The sequence below is a fragment of the Sodiomyces alkalinus genome (genome assembly GCF_003711515.1).
Source record: "Sodiomyces alkalinus F11 unplaced genomic scaffold SODALscaffold_3, whole genome shotgun sequence".
In the NCBI taxonomy this organism is placed as follows: Eukaryota; Fungi; Ascomycota; class Sordariomycetes; order Glomerellales; family Plectosphaerellaceae; genus Sodiomyces; species Sodiomyces alkalinus.
Genome location: NW_021167081.1, coordinates 3,971,953 through 3,994,420, shown reverse-complemented (window position 1 = coordinate 3,994,420; position 22,468 = coordinate 3,971,953). Strand labels below are relative to the sequence as shown.

At 39.8% G+C, this 22,468-nt stretch overlaps 1 pseudogene across 1 annotated transcript; it reads right to left on the bottom strand.

The window, feature by feature from the left end:
• Nucleotides 1-21,774: 21,774 nt before the first annotated feature.
• On the bottom strand, nt 21,775-21,846 carry SODALDRAFT_t83 (annotated as a pseudogene). Its single transcript has one exon. The product of its transcript is annotated as a tRNA-OTHER (tRNA).
• Nucleotides 21,847-22,468: the final 622 nt, after the last annotated feature.

Genomic DNA, 22,468 nt, shown 5'->3' with positions numbered 1-22,468 from the left:
CTTAGCTTATACGTCGGTAAACGGCTGAATCTCTAGCCCTCTTCTACTCGATCTTACTAATCAGGTCTTCTAGTTACTCCTCGGTTAATTAACAGAGGTCGTCTTTAAAGGCGTTAATATCGCTATCAAAATGGCGCGTTTATTAAAATCTATATCGCGCGTGCGAATACCGCAGTTATAGCCGCGTAGGCTAGGTACCTCGATACGGAAGATATTAGTAGAATCGTAGCCAATAAGGTAGCCGATATAGGTATAAGGAGCGATATATTTTAATAACTTATTATTGCCCTTTTAGAGGTCCTTAGTTATCGCGTATGCCTTATAATCGTAGGCTCGAAGATATAATATAATCGGCTTCCTATTAAGGAGAACCTTGTATAGCAGTTTATAATTCTTTTACTGCTTTCGCGGCGTGCAGTTATAAACGTATATAGCATAGGAATAGCCTTAGGCTATATAAACGGCGGTAGCTTTACGTGAATATTTATCGCACGACCTTTTAAAATCACCACAGCAGCGGCGCGTTCGGCACCCCCGTTCTATGCTTATATATCGGTAGTAGATACCTCTAACAAAACACCCCCCTCCCGTAGGAAGAGGGTAATATTATTAGATTAAGTTAGCTCGTTATTACCTTTGAAAACGCGCACCTTATAGCCTCATTAACGGTCTACCTAGGCAAGGAATTGTTTAATGATTACGAGGATATCTGTAGTAAGTTTACTCTTTATAATATAGGTGGCCGTAAGGCCACTATAACGATCGGTAAAAAATATAAACCGCGAATCTCCGTCGGACGTTTATTTAAAATCTATAATGTCGATTACCTACTGTTCCGCTACATAGGCAGGAATAGTACGAGGTCGCCTACTAATATACAGTTTTATCTTTATAAGCTTATAGGCCTCGTAGTCGATAATTATTAGTCCCTTAATCTTAACCCCCTACGTCTACTCTTTTAGGTACCTAAGAGGCTTAGGGCTAGCATAACCTAGCCGTAGATACTATAGGATAATCTCCGTAATGCTTAGATAATATATCCTCGATTTATAAACGCCTTTTCGGGTAAAAGAAGAAAAAGGACCTAGAAAAGCAGCCGTAGATTAGTTAGACAGCACGTATTTAACCGTGATTTAATCGAAGTAGTGACTTAACTAGTATAGTCTAGATCTATTAACACGTCGAAGGCAGTTACTTAGTGGCTTTTAATCCTACTAGTATCTTCGCCATTATAGACGTTGGTTAGAGATTAAATTACAGGTAAAGTCTTCGTAGTATATAATGTTTAAGAGTCTAAATTCGTGGCCTCCTATTAGTCCGTTTAATTTCACGGTCACGTTACCGTATCCGTTAATAGACAGTGACGAACGACCTATAATAACGTAGTCTCCTCGCGTTACGGGTATAAAATCAGAAAAGCGGGAAAAATCGTTAAAGATATTAATAGTGGCGCCGGAATTAAGGATAGCCGAGGCTTAAAGTGGGTATCTAGTAGTAGTGCCAGCTATAAAGGTACCGGCGTGGGAGACGCCGTTATAGACGCTACTATAGTTAAGTCACGCCTTTTTAAGCTATACAGAGTCTCGGCTTTTATCCTTCTTTACCTTCTTTACGGCGCGTAGTTCATCCACTTCCGCGCATATCGCGGGGCTATATTTAAGAATCCTTTAGACTATGATTTTACCGCCCTTATAAGGAACCTAACCGTTAAACGTTATTTCCGGGAATAGGTAAAAGCAGACGTTAATATTATAACTAGGCGTAGTATACACGCGATAAGGCTCCCCTCATCGGAGGGCAGATTAACGTCTTTTAGAAGAAGAGCGGTTAGCTAAAGTAATAGAAGGTATAGCTATATATACCGCGGTAGTGGGATTCTTAGCTTTATTCTTCTTATAGCCACCCTTCTTACGAGGCTTAGCCGTGGTATCTAGGGTATCTTTGCCCTCGTCGCTTCTAGTAAATAATACAGGGAATACTATAGTATAATAGTTACCGCGCTTTTCTTAGTCTTCAAGTCTAGTCTTAATATATTATTAGCTAAGGGTATAAAGATCCTAGTGGAGGACTACTTCCTTATCTAAAAGGCGTCCCTTAGCCTCGGTCTAGTCACGGCTAGCTATCCCGTGGATCCCTTTAAAGAAGCCTGCTACCTGAATATACGTTATAGATATCGATTTAATCTCCTCGAGGCGCTTTAATACTTCCTCCTATCTTACTAACTACTCCAATAGCTTTTTAAGACTATTCGAAGTAATACGAATACATTCGTTATATTCTTCGTAGATATCCACACGGCGCGTAGTTATATAGTAACCGGTATCGCGTTAAATAGCTTTATACACCCCTTAAGAAGTAGTATTACGTAGGAGTAGTTTACGACTTTTATCGATAGTATTAGTCTACTATATTAGTACGGCATTAATATCTTTAGTGTATTTAACGTGGTTATCCCTCTATATCTTCTAACGCTATATCGTAGATTCATAGGCATAGTATCTATTAATAAGTAGATCTAATAGCGACCCAGGTATAGCATCTACTTAAGTATTAGCGTTCGGCGCTTAGAAGGTATAGTAGGAAAGCAAAACAGGGCGTTAAGGAAGGGGAATAGGATTATTAGGCCGTAGATAATCCTATACGTTATTATTAACGGCCGTAGCTTTCAAGTGGCTACTCTAGAGCTCCGAATCGCAATAGGCTTTATAGATAATAGGCTTATACTCCGATATCTTAATAGTTATAAATTAACACGCTATTTTGGCACAGCTAGATAGCTTTTTAATCGGTAATAGTAAGGGTAAAAGAGTAGGCTTTTCACTTAGTAAGTAACACTCTTAATTATTAGATAAAGCGTAGTCGAAATCGTTATAAAATGGGTCAAAATTAATTAAGGTACTTATATAATTATAACTATGTCCGACCATCAGGGGACCACTCCCACTGTATTTTATATAGCGCAGATTCTATAAGCGTCCACCTATATTATAATCTTAGGAATCCGCCCTGCTACGTAACCGAAAAGACTATGGTCTATTTGACAAGTACTACACCTATTTTTCGAGTAGCCAAACACATAGATAGAGAAGTAGTTAATTAAAGGGCAAATATAAACTAAACCACTAAACCACTATAATAACTATCACGACCCTACTTCTTAAGAATAGCCGCACTATCTCTATTTCCTCTATCGCTTTTTCTTCCTCCTATTATATAAGACTCTCTTCTTTAGCGTTCATCACTAACGTATCTATTTTGCCTTGAAACTAAGCAGAAATAGGCTCTAAATTATATCCCTCTAAAATAATCTTATTAATCTCTTCTAGGGTATCGAAGATCCGGGTAAATTACCGAGGAGCCTATATACTAGACTTATAGATAGCTAGGGCAGGGAGGGCTATTAATAATAGGAGGGCATTACGTAGCTCCTTTATAGCCGCGACTTAGCCTAAAGGCAGCCGTTTAGTACTATTCTTCCCTTAGCTCTTCTTCTTCCCAGTACTAGATATCTCGACGGCGTCTTTTAGCCGGCCTTTTCCTTATACCGTTTTAGGCTTAAGGGGTCTAAGAGTAAGAGGCAGCAATGTATTACTAGTAGTTATATTGTGATAATTCTATCTCTAGTGCTAGTCGATTAACGTGATACTAATCGGCTTAGAATTATAACGGTAGTTATATAGTATATTGTGGTAGGGTAGGCCTAAAGAGGTCGTGATAGTATAAAGACTATAGGGGCCTGGCGGTAATCGCGTTAGCTGGGTTTTACGTACCTTCTCTAAGGTAATAAGCTTAGCCTTCAGCCGCTTAAGGGCTTACAGGATAACTTATAAATTAGTAAGGCTAAAACAAACTCCAGTAATAGGGAAATCCAATCTATTAATTCCGCGTTACCTCTTTGAAGATAAGTCCGCCTCTTAGTTCCTTTAATATAACCATAGGCTACGGAAAGTAATTACTAAGTTACCTATAGAGAAGTAGATATACCGTTTAAGGTTAGTATACAAAGACTCTGCGATAAAGGTGGTTCGGTTACTAAAATAAGGCACTATATTTAAAAAGCAATCCACGATCTTCTCTTTAAAGGGATTGATCCAGGTGCCTAGGGCATAATTAACTACGTTTTCTGGGTGCCTTCCTGGTAGTTAGAAATCTCTCACTTGATCCGTGAATATCTCGACTATTAGGCCGAAAACTAATAAGTTCTAGTCGTTTAAAAAGGTATACAAAGTAGGGTAGCGTTCGGTCCTGCTACTATCTAGCCTTATAGGCTTAACAAAAAAAGCTTTTAGTCTTTGCAAGCACGTTTATATTAATATACCCACGGTATAGGCTATTAGGAACCGATCTTAAGTTTATATAGGATTTCAGGGCATTTATCAGGGTAAGCTCTTAGTCCGCGATAATATACTAAGGCAGGGCTAAGCTCTTACCTAAGATATAGCCGGCTAAAACCTTAAGTGCCTAGAGATACTAGTGCTCCTTCTCTCTATCTAGACAGATAATAGTAATCGAGAAAGATTTACGTAGTCGCGATATCTTATAGAAGTTATAGAAGTTAAGTAACGGTATCTTAAAATTATTGGTTTTATAGGGTACGTCAATAAATATGATATCGGGGGCTTATTATATAAAGGAGATTACTTACCTAGGCGCGATAAAAAAGTATTAGATTCGGCTAACTTAATTATAACGATCGCGGTAGAGTAAGTTATCTTAAGTATTACTCTAGCTGGCGGGACTTTAACTTCAACATATAGCTAACTAAGTTAGGTCGATTACTAGTATCCTAGCCTAGTAAGAGCTTGGGGATAATCTCCGGCTAGGTCAGGCTAGTTATGAAAGTAATAAAGAAAGTTCGAGTCCTAAAAGCACGTATAATTGCTAACGAATCCTAATAAGATTACCCTATAAACCGCTTTCCGCTAATATAGTTAAAAAGTTGGATAGTCCGCTAGCCGAGATTACACATATCGCTATCAGCCTAATACGCCTAATCCACTAAACCAGCGTAGATATCGGCCCGTGATTCCTTCTAGTAGTTCTAGATCTAAGTAAGCTTTTTCTAATTATACGAAGCCTATAAGTTTACTAAATACTACCAAGAAAGACGACCGTATATAAATAGTATTACCCTTCATTATAGGCTAGTATATAGTATATAATAATAATACTAACGAAACTTTATTATCGTATTTTACCGTTATCATTTATAAAGATCCTGTAACCGTAGCTACTAATAATACCCGGTACCGCTATACAGATATATTAGCGGGTAAAAGAGTAGAATATAGGCGGGATACTTATAGTCGATTAGATTAAGCCTAGCTATACTACCGTTATCGTGTCTCTCGGCGAGTATAATATCTATATAGCCGGGATCTCCTTACTTATTTAGTATAACGGCTATAACCTTATTAGTAATAAAGAGATTCACCTATTATATATCCTTACCTCGCTTAATAACTAGGTATATTTATAGATTTAGTATAATCCGGTATTATTCGTGGAGGGAGTTAAGTATTCGCGGGCAGTAATATATATATAGATATAGGTGTTATACTTGTGTAGGAAGTCCGATAACTTCCTAAGAATATAACAGTTAAGGGTAGAATCGAGGCTTCGGGTATTAGTAAGACGGCGGTTAGCGGTAACTTACGGGTCGTAGAAGTATAACTAAGTAAATGGGGGAAGTCGACCTACGGCGCTTAACGGTCTAGTAAAGTAGTAAAGAGTACCGTAGATCTAAAAGGCTATTATGCTATCGGCTAGCCGACCTTAACGGGTCTCTATATATTATATAGACGTAGACGTGAAGGTATTATTATATTATCGGATCCTTTTACGGTAATCCGCGGACTAGGTGGTATTAGCGAGTAGTAGCTATTAGAGAAAGTCGGGTAACGGGCGGCTAACCTTAATATCGATATCACCCTAGTTATAACAGGAATCTAACCTAGGGTTAATAGTAGTCGAATCCTATAGTTATAATAAACGTTTATATAAGGGTAAAGATAAAACAGAGAAGGAGAACTCGTCTATAAGCTCTCTGTAAGCTAATAAAGCATACTATACTATTTATAGACTATACGTATCAAACTAAGATCTAAATAATCGACTATAATACCCGGGGAATACTACTCTGCTAAGCTAAGCGCCTATTCACTAGGCTTAAGATTTATCTATATACCGTGGTAGCGCAAGACGTGTAGGCCCGTATAGGCGTTAGTAGTAGCTACCGCCCTTTTTTCACGGTAGTCTATATATATATTATACGGGATATTATTACGGCGCGTAGTAAAGGCGGCGGTTCGACCGTATCGTTAATAGAAGGAGTAAAAGCAACCTGGCATAGACTACGGATTATTATCTAAACGGGTGCGGCGGCGTTAGCGGCGGGCGATAGCCCTAGACGGAAATATAGGAAAGGGAGCTAATAAAGGGTGGCCTGTTAGAATAGTTAGTAGAGGAGCTGGTGGAGGAGCTTGTGGAGGGGCTAGTAGAGGAGCTAGTAGAGGGTGGCCCCTTATAATAGTTAGAAGAGGAGCCCTAGGAGCTAGAGGAGCTAGAGCAGGTGTATTATAGGCGGTTTAACAAGATCGCGTAGTATCGCCACACCGTAAATATATAGCGTAAATCCTTTAGCGAGATCGCGGGTAATAACCGAAGTCGGAAAACGGCTTTGTATAATCGTAGAAACGGCAGCGGCGAGGGTTATATTTAATTTAGCTAACTATCTTAACGATACTAGATAGCGTAAAAACGACGAAAAACGGGGCCAAAAACTACTACGTAGGAATACTATAAGGATAGTTAAAATCTATAGGCGATTTGAATAGAACCTTTAGGAGAGTAACTTAGCTATCGCTGAGAACCCTCTATATTAGTTAAGAGTATAGACGTTATAGAAGTATACGCCTGGTTTTGTTAATACAGGCGGCAGGGATATATACCATAGCAGAAAGTCTATTATAAAACGCCGCAAAAATGGGAAAACCGGGTCCAGGCATAGGTATTTGTCATATTTCTTATATCCGGACATTCGAGCGGGTCCCGCGTTAGTATACTATATATTATTAGTCGCGAACTATTGATTATATTAGCAATATATACGGCATATAATTACGGGGGTTCTAGGAACTACCGCTAGTATAAGATAGTACTAAAAGGTCTCTGTATTACGAGTCTGCTTTTTATACTCAAGCTACTAATCGTCCGCGTAATTATAATACTTACTATTAAGCGAGGTAGTTAGTATAGCTTTAACGCCTAATATACTATCCGCGGTAATATTACTACTCGGATATTTAAATTCGTCCTCGGCCTTTTATTTACGCTTATTATAGTATACTTATGCCTCTTTAGGTTCTTAATTAGGCTAGGTTAGAGTTTTTCCATTAAAGGAGCTATTAGAGTTAAAGCCTGAGTATAAGAGGCACTTATTAGCTTATACGGGAGAGTACTAGGTTTAGTCCGGGCGCTATAGGCGCAAAGGGCCCGTATTACTACCTCTGTCCTACTAGTATCTGCTACCGGTATTACCGCCGAAGCCCCCTCGGGCCGGGTAAGTACCACGCTATTCGTTTGCCTAGAAGAAACCTCTATTATTCGGGTATTAGCCGTGACCGCGGTTATAACCGAACCGCATATTACTACAGTTAAAAGAATAATTATCAAAGATATTAGTATAGTAGTGGCGTAGGGAGGCGTAAACCTATATCTGCTATAATAGGGGCCGATATCGGGAGAATCATCTATAAACCAGAACTCGGAGTATTAAAGCTGTATATTCGATTCATTCTACCTACTGATATAATATAGTAGTACGATACGGTTAGTTACTAATTTATTTATTATCAGGATTAAATGTATACTAGACTTATATAAGTTACGCTTATTTCTTAGTATATACTGCCTAAACTTTGTATACTCTATTTTGAATATATGGCTTAATAGGGTTTCTATTAGCGATATTTCTTAGAGTGAAACGGCCTTCCTACCAGCGAGCTATAGCGATATTATATAGCGTTTTGAATTTCTTAATTAGCTTAGTATAGATATTTTAGATAGATCTAGCGTTAATAAGGTCCGTACTAGTAGTACTAAGGCTTCGGATGTATTAGGTAAGAGCCTGGCATCAAAGATAGGTGGTCTAAACGCGATAGACCTGTTTCTCTTACGTCCTCGTTAGGTCTTTAAGTCGATCGGTAAATATATAGATATCTGTGTAGAATATCGAACTCCCGTTATCACTATAATGTAGATACTAAAGGTCCTTAGTATCGAGATTAAATACACCGATATTAATAGGACGTAGCTACGCGTTATAGGAGAAGTTAATATCCTCGTTAGTATTATTACACTCCAACCCCTGTTTCATTATATGTAAAATACTTACGGATCCCAAATCAACCAATAGTATCACGATAACGAGTAGAGTAGAATACAACGAGATAAATCAAAAGTGGGGCTTTTCTATATAAGCAGCGGTTTAGATATACTACTAGAGAGACCTAGTATTCTGCTAATCGCTCTTATAGTTCCTTAATAAGCTGAAGTCGATATAGCATTAAAGTAACTAATAGCGTTAATACCTCTATAGAAACTGCCTTATAATAAGTATAACTAGATTCCTTTATAGCTAAAATAGCTATAGATCGATTTTAGCTAGACCTCTAGATATCTTATAATGGTATTAAAAAGCTTTATATCGAATATACTGTTAGTGCAGGTATACTAGATGCCTATGGCCACCTTATCGGGGTGTGACTTACGCTATTTCTGTATACGGATAGGGTACTTCCGACCGATGTATCTATATCAATTTCCCCTGCTTTTTCCTTATAGTTAGATATTTCGGCAGAGTACCTTTTACTCTTCCTTAATATATATATATATCTTTTACGTACTTTATTTATATACTAATAGTTATAAGCCCGGCATTCTAATAAACAAAGCTAATAAACGTTCCTAGATTCACGACGATTTCCACACGCCTATTAACCACGGGCGCGTAATAAGAGTAAAATCGATAAAACTACTAGGATAGAGATTATAACTACTCCCTCCCCCCCGGGATACTATCGTAGCGGTACCGTAATACCCGTGCTACGGTATAGCCGGAAAAGTCGTAGGATAGCGTCGCCCCGACCTTAACTATATAGAATTCGTAATAGACCCACTTTTCGTAATATAAGCGCTCCCCCCCCCCCCGCCCGTAGCAGGATATAGCGCGGAACCGATATAAGACCGAGAAGGGACTACCACGCCCCCCGGAACTAAGAGTAACTAAGATTAGGGCGGAAATTCAGGCCCTATTCGCTAATAGGAATACGATTAATTAGGTTATAGAGCTAATAAAGGAATTAATTATAATACGTAGTACCTATAAGGACGCCGGTATAATACCGCTAATATACCTATACGTATCCGTCCGCTATATTATCCGTGAGGAACTCCGAAAAGAAATAAACGGTATAAAAAAGACCTAGACTAATATTATAGCCCGAGTACCCGCGGCGGCGCCGCCGTAGGACCTTGCCCCCCTTAAAGTAATCCCCGCTAAGTATTACCGGGAACTAATAGTCCGCTAAGGAACCCTCCCTAAAGACTAGCCCCTTAAAGCCAGGACACTAAAGGAAATTATTTAAGCTATAAACGCTATAACTACCCGATATAACACCGTAACGGCACGGAAACTACCTAATAAAGATATTTACCTTACCTTTACGAAAAGGGTATAGTAATAAACTACCTATAAGGAGTATTAGGTTAAAAAGACCTTTAGTAAAGGAGCTACCCTAGCTGTATAAACCTACCCTACGCTTACTAAGGCTATCCCCCGGGAGGTCCTTAGCGCCTTATCAGAGGAGGACTTACTAGTACCCCTATAAAATATAAACCCCGAGGCTGAAATCCTCTTAGTATAATAGTAAATACCCCGCTACGGTACTAGCAGGGTAACGCTCCTCCTTATCGAATCGGCTTTACCGGAAGGGGTAATAATCCTTATCCGGAATACCCTCCTCTTTAAAGGGGGTAGCTATATCTATAAACTATACGATCCTAACCTTAGCCCTTTAAGGTACTATAAATACCTATACTTCGGCTATAAGGCTAATAGCTACTATATAGTAAAAAGGGTATACCGCTACTACGCTAAGCTCGAATCGGCGTACCTATAAAGGCTAGGATACTATAACGCTATAGCGCCCGGCCGCCCCCGCCGTTATACCGTCTATACCGGAGACTATAATACCTTTAACGACTTATACCGATTATTAAGGAAAAAGACCGAGAAGACTCGCGAAGTATATAAGTACCGAGTCAGAGACTTCGATATTACCCGCTAGACCGAAGCGGTATACCCGCGGCAGCCGTAGATCTTCCCCCCCATTATTATCGCCTAGGACTAGGACTAGCCCCTCTATAAGGGCCGGGGACGCCCCCCGAAAAGAACTAGAGGATAGGAGGGCTCCCTAATACTAGGCCCGATAAGCGCTTATATAGTCCCCCGCGAGGCTAATAAGGTATTATAGTAAGAATTATAGAGTTAGGACTAGACCCTGGTTATACCGGGTATATTACCTTCCCCCCCCCCCCCCTATTAACTAATAAGAATCCACGTCCTTTCGTAGAATATAGGAAGGAGTTAAGCGCGGCGGGAGCTCCCGCTTTAGTGCCGCGCCGAGTATAATATAATAGTAATCCAGGAACCCGGCTTTAACCCCTTTATAAAAAGCCTTAACTACCCCTCCTAAGGGGTATACCGACTAATATAGGGAGGAGACTATACCCTCCTATATATATATAAAAGATACTCGCTATATACGTAGATATAGCGGGCCTACTATAATACCTACACGGTTATATTTAGGACTAAAGATAACGCCCTTATAATCTAGTTAATCTACTCAGAGAATTACTAATTAGCTAAGATCCCCTAAAATATACCCCTATAAGATATATTCGATATAGCACTACCGCGGGGCCGCTATATCCTTATAGGAGACTTTAACCTATACTACCCCCTATAATTATAGCCACCGCGTTACTACCCCCGGGCCGATACCCTGCTTACTCTTACGACCCGGTAGAACGTAGACCTAGTAACCCCCCCCCCCCCGGGACTACTACGTAGTACCGCCTAGGCCAGCGTACTAGCACTATTAACCTTATATAGATAATATAGGGGCTCCGCTACGACTTCGGCGGCCCTAATAAAACCGTTATCGGATCGGACTATTACTTATAGATAGTCTAAATCTATATAGAGATAGATACCACGGCGAGCGCCGTAACGATACTACTATAGGACCTAAGCGGGCCCTGTTAGGTCTAGAAGGACTTCGATCCTTTATAGGTCCCCTAGCTTATAACTATATAACTATAATAGACCGGCCCCCTTATAATATTAGGAGATATCGACTTAACACTAAATAACCTAATGAAGGACCTTACGACTATGGCCGATAAGACCGTATAGCGCCGCCGCGAGGGCACCCCTAAACTCCTACCTACCCCTTAGTAGAATACGGAGCTAACCGCCCTTACCCAGGAAGTAAAGCGCCTCTACCGTAGATATATATATAGGAAGTTATAAAACCGATAGGACAAGTTCTAGGAAGTGGAGAGGAGCCGGGATAAGGCTATAGCGGTAGCGAAACGGCTATACTAGCGGCACCTACTATATAAGACTAGGAAGAATAATAACCTCCTCTAGTAATTATAGAAATAAGTATTAATAGAAGGGAATACACCGCTAGACCCCCCGTCGGTGCCGCCACTACGCTAAGAAAATAGCGATAGCCTAGCCACTATATATATAGAGAAAGCCGAAGTCCTTAATCGGAAGTTCTTCTTACCCCCCCTTCTTATTACCCTTAGGCCCTTAAGCGCGGAATTTTCCCCTAGATAGAATATCCGCCGCGATATCATTATAGCGGATATATAGGAGCGCCTTAAGAAGACTAAACTCTAGGTGGTACTAGGACCTAACAGGATCCTAGTAGGGCTCCTTAAAGTATATAGACCTCCCCTATACTAAAGACTAAGCGCTATCTTTTTAGCGTGCCTTAAAGCGGGTTATTACTCGAAGAGGTGCCGCTACCTTACCGTGGTAGTCCTTAAGAAGGAAGGCCGGCCGCCGGCCGACTATAAGATAGTAAAGGGCTAACGACCGATATCACTCCTTAGTATAATACGTAAGGTCCTTAAGGGAATACTAGCTAACCGTATCGCCGTTATAGCGGAGGAGTATCGGCTCCTCCCGGAAGGATAAATAGGTAACCGGACTAGGCGGAGTATAAAGATAGTAGTATAAAGAGTCACAGAGGCTATAAGGGTAAGCTAGGCCTATAGCAGTACCGCTTTAATACTCTAACTAAATATTGAAAGCGCCTTTAATACTATCCCCTACTCCCGTCTCCTTAAGGTACTTAAAAGGAAGGGATTCCCCCGATAGCTTACTACCCTAATTAGTAGCTTCCTCTAAGACTATATAGCCTAGCTACTACTTAATAGCGAAATAGCCCCCCCGTGATACCTCCGCGGGGGTATACCGTAAGGCTCCCCGATCTCCCCTATCCTCTTTATTCTATATATCTCTACCCTTTATAAGGAGCTAAAAAGGGTACTTATAATAATAGTAATAGGATTTACTAATAACACGAATATTATCGCTTTTAGTAGGATAGAGGTATAGACGCGGCATCGCCTTACCACCGCGTAGAGTGCCTACCTAGACTAGGAGATAGCGAGCGGACTATAGTTCGAACTATCTAAGTGCGTTTATATTCCCTTCACGAAGTCACGCTAACCCTCCTTTACCCTACTCCCCCTTAGCGCTATTTCGGTACCGGTAACGGAGGCGATAAGGCTCTTAGGCGTATAGCTTAATAGGAAACTCGATTTCCAGTAATACGCTAAAAAGGTAAAGAGCCGATTAGCTATATAAATATACGCCCTTTTAAGGCTTAGTACGGTAGTATAGGGGTATAGCTCCGCGGATATAAAAAGACTATACCTTAGCCGTCTATAAGATAAAGACTAGCCCCCGGCACGGCCCTATAGCGGCACTTATAGCAATATAGAACCGGTGCCTTAGACTAATAGCCGAAGCCTATAGGGGTACGCTGGTTAGGGTCCTTAAAAAGGAGACCTTTATTCCCCCCTTTAACCTATACCTTTTAAGTCTAAATGCCCGAAAGATCCTCCGGATACAGGAAAAAGGGACTAAAGATAACATAATAGCCGGAGTATACGCCGCAGCGAGAGCCCTAATAACACTAAACCGGTATTATAAGACCCACGCCGCCCTTACGTGGATAGTATAGCTTACCGCCCTAATAACCTAGGCCGGAACCATACCTCCGCGGAAGGCCCTTATAAGGGAATAGGGTTAAGCCTAGATAGAAGCACGGCGGCCTTCTACCTACGCCGTAACGGCACTAAGCCGCCCCCTAATATAATACTCCCTCCGGAAATATAAATGGCTCCTTAAGCTATAAAGCTCTGTACTTACCTATATTAGATTAGAACAACTAGGCCTATAAGTATTCCTAGCTAAAACAAGGGTGCTAGGCTTTCTATTACCGTAGTGCCTTTATGGGGACGGAGGGGCGGAAATAGCGGAGCACGTAATACTCTAATACTAAGAGGTAACCGAGGAGGACTATAAAGACCTCTTCGGTGTCGTAAGGAGGCCACTTATAACTAGAGGAGATTTATACGACCCACTAGAATATAATACTAAGGCCGGGGTAGTTATAAGGTAGTTCCTATAACGGAAGAGGCTTAAGGACTTTCGCCTTACCCTTAAAGTTATAGAGGCCTACGAAAATAGCGACGGTACCGATATAAGACCGGAGCGGGAACGGAATAGTATAGCGAACTAGTTAATTATTAGTAGGGGTCCTATAAGCCGGGACCCCGGTAGTATTAGCTTAGCACTAATAGGGCGCCACTAGTTCTTATCGTACTAGTTCTTATCCTCCTCGTCGGCCTCGGTAACCCTAACACCACTCTTAATATACTTAAGGCCCTAAAAGGACTAGTTAGCGAACTATTACCGCTAAGGGCCGTAATAGGGCCGAAAGGAGGCCACTTATAAGGTGCTCTAGAATTAGGTCTATCTTACCCTCCTAACGCCTTATTAGGCGAACTAACTCCTATAACTCCACTAGTGTGGTGCCGCCGCGGCCGTGACCAGAAGGTAACGCCCAGTTTAGGGCCCGGCTAAAAGACTAGGACACTATCCCTAGGCGCTCCTTAGCTTATAGCTTATTAGTAAGGAGACTACTATAGCACTATAAGGGGATACTTATAATAGCGATACCATTACTACTGGCGGCCTTTACCGCTATATACGCCTTATAGAGATCTATAAAACACTATTACTGCTTTTTAGTAGCGGAGAGGACCTATTAAGATAATAGAATACGCTACTATAGTATACCTATAAGACTATAACGGCACCGGTATAACTTATATCCTTATATAGACGCCGGCTATTAGTATATTAAAAGTAGGCTATATTAGTTGCTATAGTATTAGAGTAAGCCTCCATATTATCTAAGTAAATACCTAAGCGCTTACTATAATATATATAACTACCCTAAGTCAGCCACTACGACACCGTATTAACACTAGCAGGGCTTATATACAGTATAACCCCAATTAAACCTTTCTTATAGCGGTTATAGTTATTATTCGTATTAGTATTATTACTAGGAGAAGATATCTACGGCTATTAGTCTATTATCGCGGAGGCACTACTACGCTATAAAGGAAAAAACTTCTATTAAAGTGCTACTACTAATTACTTATATATATATATATAGATTAATACTATATTATATAGTGAATCCTATCTAACCACGCTACTATAACGCCACTATAAGACACTTATAGTAAAATTATCATAGGAATACGACGAGAAAACTAAAGGAGTTTATTAGTTAGTATAAGCCGTAACGATAAACCTACAGGACCGTAGGCGGGAACAGATCAGGAGGAAAACCTATAATAAACTCGTTAGCCTTATAGGAGGAAAAAGGAGGTTTAAGGTATAAAGGCCTTAGGGGATATTAACTATCTAATTCTTATAATAAGGTAAAGCCTATTCCCTACTTACCGCCGGATATAGCAGGAACCTACTTAAGGGGGGTAAGAGGCGCTTACCTCCCTACTCTTTTTATTAACCGAATAGAAGGAATAAAAGACATAATCCTCGAGGGACGTAGGGAGACCGAGGCTAAAAAGCCGTAGCCGCCGTATAGCGGAAGCGCGGTAACTCCCCCTCGGCCCCCGCTTTACCGCCAGAGATTAGCTTAGACTAACTTACTTAACCACTAGCCTACTATACTTCCTGTTAGCCACTAGCCTAAAGGTAAGATCCAGATACGTAATAGGGAAGAACCGGGGCTATATCGGCCCCATAGCGGCACCTCTCCACCAAAGGAAGTGTATAGAGGTTTTCGGGGGGATTTCCCCGGGTTTTCCCCTCTATAGCCACCCGAGAAGGACCGTATAACCTAGGAAGGCTCCTATAGATTAGTCAGGATAGCGTAGTAAGATTAATAATAGTAATAATAATATAATAAACAAAGCTATTCCGGAAGACCCTATAGCTTAAAGACGATTAATAGCTTTAAGTCTATAGTGGGTAGTTTAGTATTAGTAGCTACATCCGCCTGCTTTATTATCTTTAATCGATTAAATAATTAATTACTTAATCGCTCCTTTTTAATTAATTAAGCAATTAATCGCTTATTCGCTCCTTTTTAATCGATTAAGCACCTAATCGCTTAATCGCTCTATTTAATCGCTCCTTTTAATTATCCTATTCGCTCGTAATCGTCTTAATAGTTTTGTTCCCTATAGTCCTAATTAGTTAGACGATAGCCTTAGTTATAATAGTGCCTACGATAGGCTATACAATTCTTACCTTACTGAAACAGTAGGGTTAGTAGATTGAGGCTATTATATAGATAGCCTACGCTAACCAGGTCTCTAACCTTAGTAATCCGGACTTTAAGAAATCTAAACGTCCTCGAAGACCTATATCCACGGAACCTCTAGAGCTAACTCAAGATAACGAAGATAATACCTGGGATTATAAGTTTAAGCCATAGAATGTAAAAGAAAACATATATTAGTAATAGTAATACGGCCTAGCTACTCTTCACGACTATATCGCGAAGACCGTGGACTATACCCTTAAAGACTAGTGTATCGGTAAGAAGGAGGTTAAAGATATCCTAATCGCCTTAAAGGACTATCTTAAACCTACTAATACTATCCAGAAATCACTAATTAAATAACGATAGGAAGAATATATATAAAATATACGGAGGATACCCTATAAGCGTTAGCTTTAGGACTTTATAACGTTATACCGAGATTCGAAGATGTATAGCATTAGATCTTCTAATCCTAAAGAGGATTAACTTATCGCGCTTATTAGGGCTATCGGTACTATAGCTCTAGAGTGGTTAGAGCCGCGCTTTACAAAGATCTCAAGGGAGGATAAGGAAGACTAGCCTACTATCGATAAGGTTATAAACGAATATACGGTTTAGTTATGCTATAGGTATCCCTATAGGCTTAATATAAAGCCTACTACGTTATCGTTTTATACGGCGACGTTCCTAGCAAAGGATAAAGATAGGAGATAGCAGTCTATTAATCAGGGCGGTTGGTAGTAATAGAAACAGGAGGATTCTTCGGCAAGGGAATAGATCTACGACTACGTTAATATAGGAAGGAGCGATCGCTACTACGCTCCGTGACAGAACTGCCCAAACCTTAATCCTACGCACCGTAAAAAGGACTTTACGCCTTTAAAAACGATAGTAGAACGCTATGACTGCGTTATCGAGTCCTAGGATAAAGATCGTTAAAAGACATTCCGGAAGGATATCTAAAAGGATATTAAGAAGGCTAAAAAGAAGGCAAAAGCTAAGTTATAAGGGAAAGATTAACCTAAGGAAGTATCTAATTTCGTCGATAATAGGGAAAAGGATTCTGACGATAGGGCTTACGATATGTATTTTGCCTGTTATTTTATGGATAAAGAAGTGGTTTTAAATGCCTTATTGACTAAGGGTTTGCTTGAAAGCCTGCTGTAGTAGCGATATTAGCAGAACTCCACGATAAAGGCTTTATAAAAGGAAAGGCGTTAATAATAGCGTTAATAATAACCTTAATCGTCGAGATCTAGGGGGGTGGTGGATAGAGGAAGATTAAGAACCACTATTAAAAATCAATAGCCTACTAATTAAGAGGTATTATATTAAACGGCTCCTATAGCCGTGGCAGGTATAAGGCCTGCCGTTATGCCTGCCGTTAATTTTACCTCCTCCACCGCTATTTTACTATCTTTAATAACGGTATTAATTTTACCGTCTTTAATAACCTATTCTTATTTAATAACGCCTATTTTTATACCTCTATCGCCGCTATAAGCACCTGGAGATGCCTCTAACGAGGCTATAGGCGAGGTAACCGACGATACTATAGTAATGGGATTATTATCCCTAACTAATCCGTTCTTGAGGAGCCTCCGTAGGAGGCTCCTGCGGAGGCCAATACTACTGCCTCTGTTCCTTAATTAACTAATCCAATAGTAGCTGAGTCTAATTCCACTCTTATTACTATTATTCCAGCTTTATAGCTAACCTTAACGCCTGCCTGTATAGGCAGACCTGCACTTAACTATCGACCTCCCTCTAAATACAACGATTACGTCTCTCTGGATCCGTTAGACCATTTAATAGAGGAAGGTCCTGATTAATTGGATCTGCACGAACGAGATGGGTAGCGATGGGCTGACTAAAGTACCGCTATAGTAAAATTATAAGGCGTTTATATATCTATTAGAGATAGAGGTCCTAGGCTAGGAGGATAGAAGTAATTAATGAGGGGTATAGGCCTTTATCGTCGTCTTGAGTAGTTAATTTGATTGTTGTTTTGGCCACCTGTTTTTACACGTTTTTAGACGTTTTTGGGTATAAAAAGAGCGCGCTTTTTAATAAGCCGTTTAACCGTTGGATTGATATCTAGGCTCTATCTTACCTTAGATTGACGGCTTTAATTGAGCAGAATAGATAGGATTAATCCTATAGTTCTGGGGGGGTGTGTTAGATGTCTATAGCGACCTTATCGGGGTGTGACTTACGCTATTTCTGTACACGGATGGGCTACTTCCGACCGATGTATCCACATCGATTTCCCCTCCTTTTTCCTTATAGTTAGACATTTCCGCAGAGTACCTTTTACTCTTAATCAATGCACATATATATCTTTTGCGTACCTTATTAGTGTGCTGACAAGGTACATTACTGGAATCTTTAAAACTTTCCTATTTAGGAAGATTTGGAATGTACCCTTTAGTATAATTAAATAGGAGTTGTATGGTAAATTACTAACTTTATCCCTGTATACCCGAGCCGGGGCCTGGGTTCTAGGAAATAGTATTGCTATTATTATCACAATTCTGTTATAACTATTATACCGTATATTACACGTGTGTGATAGCTTATTAGATAGCTATATTAATTAGGCGTATTAGACGTATATTAGTATTATCCGTGGCCTGCTAGTTAGTTATATTATTACTCGATATAGCCCTTCTCTATTTAGTAGTAGATCTTTTAAGGGGTTGAGAATCTAGTAGTGGGGATAATATAAAAGATATGTTTATGCAAGTAAATAACGGCTAAGGCGATAGGGGTGGAAATATAAGAGCTAGGAGTGGAAGCTTACGTTTGCTATACTAGTTACGGGGAGTAGAGATATAGACCGAGTTTAGACCGGTCAGGTTATCTTATATATTTAGTATAGAGTTATTATCCAGGGCTATAGTCCTATATAAGCCCTGGGATAGGCCTGTTATATCTGATTAGAGCCCCTAATTATACGCGTTATAGAACTTGACTACGCGTTTACGGAAAGCACGGAGGGCGGTATATAATAACGTAAAGCGTTAGAGCTACGTTAGTAGATATAGAATTTTATAATCTTGTGGCGTAAGATTATCCGCGTTATATTTGTGTAGAACTTACATATCAGAATATACAGTGCTTATACGTTGCTATAGGACTAGCACCTGACTTATATATAGATAGGGGGATCGTAGTCAGGTTAGACCTTAAAGATATAAGGCGTCGAGGTCTAGTAAGCTAGTTAGCTTAGGAGCTAGCTTATACCTGAATTTAGTCCTAAGGAGGCCTCTCGCCACCTACTTAGTCAGAAGACCTTAGGTAGGTATAAAGAAGGGAGTGCCTTCTATAGCTCCTAGAGTCTACAGAAAAAGACTTAACGAATAATCTTATCACGATACCCCCTCTTTAGTTCCTACTAATCCTGAAGTAACCCTATATCGTTTAGTAGTTACCTATTACTCCTTATAGTATATCTATAACATTTTATTCATTCTTCCTTTTTATATGGGTATAATAACCGATAGGAATTATAGCGACTAATTCGAACTATATAATACTAAAGACTAGAATACTAGCAGAATACTAACAGGTTATTATACCTCGACGCGCTAACCCGCTAGCACCCGCTTCTATAGAACCTATAAATAATAATAAGGAAGTCTCCTTTTCCCTTTTACCCCTTTCTCCCTCCGATAGTACCCCTAACCCTAATACTCCTAATCCTAAGGCATAAAGGGATAACCGTATAATACGATATACTTAGTTAAACCTCTAGAGTCTCCCTGCAATAGACCTTTAAGATACCGAACTTATAGCGGAGGCCCGTCGCCTTAAACTACGTCTTAAAAGCAAGGAGAAAGAACGCCGACTCGAACTTCTATATAGCGGTATCGACCCTAATACCGTTACCCTTATAACCTCCTAGGAGCCCTCCTAGTCCTTTTTAGGTATACCCGTGTAGGGTAATAAGGTGATTAGAATTAACCTAGATATCCCTAAATAGGATAGAGTGTCTTATGATAGATATCTTATTTTTATCGAAGGTATCGAGTCTAGGATCGCTATAAACCCTAACTACTTTCGTACCGAATTATCTAAAATCTTCTACGCCTTTAATAGTCTCCTATAAACTATTAAGTTATTATAGTGTTAGTATGAAAGGATTACCTTCGGATATATAAATTATGAAGGAGGAGTTACTTAGGAAGATATAAAGAAGTTCTTTACTAGTTTATTAGTTAACGATAATATCTGGGAGATATCTATCACGGAATAACTATTCTCTAACTGTATATGGTAAAAACTAAACTAATCCTATAATAGATTCCCAGACTTTATAAATAGACTTTTCACGGAAGTCCCTATTATTCTTAACGATAAAATTCGTGTATAGTTAATTCTTACTAAGTTTACAGAAGCCCCTTTAAGACCGGGTCCGTGCTAGAGGTTTACCGAAATTAGTTAAAGAGCTCTATATAGCCGCCCGCTAGGCCTAAATCGCTTTAATCTAGGATACCGAGGATAATAACTAGCCTCGCTCTGCCCTACTAGCCTATTACCGGGCTAAGCGCAATAATAAGCGGAAAAGATAGTTAAGCCTTTTACGTGGTTATAACTAGAATAACACTAAAGGTAGTAAAGGATATGATAAGGATATATCGGATAAACCCTAGAAGAACCCCCGTATTAGCCTATTACCGCCTATCAAGAGAATCGAGTATTTCTATTATCACGAAAAAGGCTATTATCGCTTATTATACCTAAAGGACCCTAGGAAGATAAATTAGAATAGTAATAAGCCTTAGAATAATACCTAGAATAAAACGCCTAGTACTAATTCCGTATTAGTGGATCTTAAGAGAATACTCTAATTGGTTAAGTATAGCTTATACCTTCCGAGGAACCCTTATAGTAGAAACTCGCGCCGTTTATATCGGTACCTCCCTCCTATAGCCCTTTAAAGGTATAACTTAGTTTACGATAAGGCAGTATATAATAAGATAGCGAATAAACCTCCTCCTATACTTATATAGGCTTAGGTTTAGACTTGGATATTATTAACCGCGCTAGCCTCCTAGTAGGTTACGAACCCTTAGAACCTACGAAGGATATCTTATAGTTAGTACTAGGTTAGTAAGTAAAGACCTACGGTATTATAAAATTAATCTGCCGGATTATAGATAATTAAGGTAGGACCCGAGCCGTAACTATTACATTCTATTTTATAGATTTAGATTCTAATAACGTCTAGATTATCCTTAGTCTCTTATAGCTCTAGTCCTATAGTCTTAGTATCCACTAGAAGGATAAGACGTAGGCTTTCCGTCTTAAGAAGTCCGAATTAGCCTTTATTACCACGACCTACTAGCTACGGAAAGCTATTTCTTTTTTTCTTTATTGATTTAATACGCGCATATAGCCCTAAAGCTATAGCGCGAGTCTATTAAGGAGACTAACCCTATAACGAGTTAACTAGTCTATTTATATAAACCTGTTAATAGTGAAGTGAAATCCTTATAAATAGCTTCCTTAGGCTTCGGCGGTCTAGGTCCCTTAATATTCCGGGAAGTGTCTTATCAGGTTACGCGCTCTACTAAGTGCCCTAGCTTACGTGGCCCGATTATAGTGGGTAGTGTGTGTATACGCGCGCTTAATTACGCGTGGTAAGTACGTACCCTCCCCCCCTAAGGAGGGTACGTACCGAGATAGGCAGTGTGGTTCCACTTATCAGCGCGTAAGCTGATAAATATCTCCCCGAATAAGCGGGGACCCCTGTGACGTATAGGAGCTCCGGGTAGGTCGCGCGGCGAATTAAAAAATTTGCGCGCGCGATTAAGGGGAGTGGGATTCGAACCCACGGCCTTACGCGGCCACCAGGCGTGTCTACCACCTACGCTATCCCCACGGAAGGCTATTAACCGCGCTACTATAATAGTTCCTTTAATAGTATAGACTATTATAGCCGTTTATCCTATACGCTTAGGCTAAATTATAACTGCTACCTAGAACCCTCTCTAAGACTACTAAGGGGATACCTAGAACCCCTTTAGCCCTCCTAATAAGGATACCCTCTCTAAACTATACTAAGATTTTATTAATATTTTTGATACGGTTAAAGCTAGTCGCCTCTTACTATACTATAAATAAGACTACGTAATTAAATTTAATAAAGTAAATCGCCCCCTTTTAGTCCTATCTACGCCTTAGCCGAGGAGGAACTTATAGTCTTAAGGGAGTATATTAAAGATATTATGGTAAAATCATAGATACGGCCTTTATCTAGTCTAGTAAGCGCCCCTATCCTTCTTATCCTAAAGAAGGGAGGAAAGCTAAGACTATATTTAGACTACCGAGGATTTAATAAAGTAACTAAGAAGGACTATACGCCACTCTCGCTAATTTATAAGATTCTAGACCGCTTATTCTATTCGATAATCTATACGAAGTTAGACCTTAAGGACGCTTATTACCGGTTATGGATCCGAGAAAGCGATAAATAGAAGACTGTATTCCGGACTAAGTATAGT